Genomic DNA, 2,196 nt, shown 5'->3' with positions numbered 1-2,196 from the left:
CCTTGCCTCCTTTGTCATAGATTAGTTGACCATAGGTGGGTGGGTTTATCTCTGGGCTTTCTATCCTGTTCCATTGATCTATATTTCTGTTTTTGTGCCAGCACCATATTGCCTTGATTACAGTAGCTTTGTAGTATAGTTGAAGTCAGGGAGTCTGATTCCTCCAACTCCGTTTTTTTCCCTTAAGACTGCTTTGGCTATTCGGGATCTTACGTGTCTCCATACAAATTTTAAGATTTTTTGTTCTAGTTCTGTAAAAAAGGCCATTGGTAATTTGATAGGGATTGCATTGAATCTGTAGATTGCTTTGGGTAGTATAGTCATTTTCACAATATTGATTCTTCCAATCCAAGACATGGTATATCTCTCCATCTGTTTGCCTCATCTTTGATTCCTTTCACCAGTGTCTTACAGTTTTCTGCATACAGGTCTTTTGTCTCTTTAGGTAGGTTTATTTCTAGGTATTTTATTCTTTCTGTTGCAGTGGTAAATGGGAGTGTTTCCTTAATTTCTCTTTCAGATTTTTTGTCATTAGTGTAGAGTAATGCAAGAGATTTCTGTGCATTAATTTTGTATCCTGCTACTTTACCAAATTCATTGATTAGCTCTAGTAGTTTTCTGGTGGAATCTTTAGGATTCTCTATGTATAGTATCATGTCATCTGCAAAAGGTGACAGTTTTACTGCTTCTTTTCCAATTTGTATTCCTTTTATTTCTTTCTCTTCTCTGATTGCCAGGGCTAGGACTTACAAAACTATGTTGAGTAATAGTGGTAAGAGTGGACATCCTTGTCTTTTTCCTGATCTTAGAGGAAATGCTTTCAGTTTTCACCATTGAGAATGATGTTTGCTGTGGGTTTGTCATATATGGCCTTTATTATGTTGAAGTAGGTTCCCTGTATGAGCACTTTCTGGAGAGTTTTTATCATAAATGGGTGTTGAATTTTGTCAAAAGATTTTTCTGCATCTATTAAGATGATCATACGGTTTTTATTCTTCAATTTGTTAATATGGTGTATCACATTGACTGATTTGCCTATATTGAAGAATCCTTGCATCCCTTGGATAAATCCCACCTGATCGTGATGTACGATCCTTTTAATGTGCTGTTGGATTCTGTTTGGTAGTACTTTGTTGAGGATTTTTGCATCTATATTCATCAGTGATATTGGTCTGTAATTTTCTTTTTTTGTAGTATCTTTGTCTGGTTTTGGTTTGCTATTGTTTTCTTTGTTTCTATTTCATTTATTTCTGCTCTGATCTTTATGATTTTTTTCCTTCTACTAACTTTGGGTTTTGTTTGTTCTTTCTCTAGTTCCTTTAGGTGTAGGGTTAGATTATTTATTTGAGATTTTTCTTGTTTCTTGAGGTAGGCTTGTATTGCTATAAACTTCCTTCTTCGAAATGCTTTTGTTGCATTCCATAGGTTTTGGATCATCGTGTTTTCATTGTAATTTGTCACTAGGAGTTTTTTGATTTCCTCTTTGATTTCTTCAGTGATCTCTTGGTTGTTTAGTAACATATTGTTTAGCTGCCATGTGTTTGTGTTTTTAACTTTTTTTCCCTGTAACTGATTTCTAATCTCATAGCATTGTGGTCAGAAAAGATGCTTGATATGATTTCAATTTTCTTAAATTTAACTGAGGCTTGATTTGTGACCCAAAATGTGATCTATCCTGGAGAATGTTCTGTGTGCACTTGAGAAGAAAGTGTAATCTGCTGGTGTGTAATCTGCTGTTTTTGGATGGAATGTTGTATAAGTATCAATTAAAGCTATCTGATCTGTTGTGTCATTTAAAGCTTGTGTTTCCTTATTAATTTTCTGTTTGGAGGATCTGTCCATTGGTGTAAGTGAGGTGTTAAGGTCCCCCACTATCATTGTGTTAATGTCGATTTCCTCTTTTATCGCTGTTAGCAGTTGCCTTATGTATTGAGGTGCTCCTATATTGGGTGCATATATATTTATAATTGTTATATCTTCTTCTTGGATTGACCCCTTGATCATTATGCAGTGTCCTTCCTTGTCTCTTGTAACATTCTTTATTTTAAAGTCTATTTTTTCTGATATGAGTATTGCTACTCCAGCTTTCTTTTGATTTCCATTTGCATGGAATATCTTTTTCCATCCCCTCACTTTCAGTCTGTATGTGTCCCTAGGTCTGAAGTGGGTCTCTTGTAGATAGCATATATATGGGTC

The sequence above is a fragment of the Physeter macrocephalus genome, chromosome 2 (genome assembly GCF_002837175.3).
Source record: "Physeter macrocephalus isolate SW-GA chromosome 2, ASM283717v5, whole genome shotgun sequence".
Taxonomy (NCBI): domain Eukaryota; kingdom Metazoa; phylum Chordata; class Mammalia; order Artiodactyla; family Physeteridae; genus Physeter; species Physeter macrocephalus.
The sequence above is the reverse complement of the archived record's forward strand: the minus strand, read 5'-3'. Positions refer to the sequence as shown.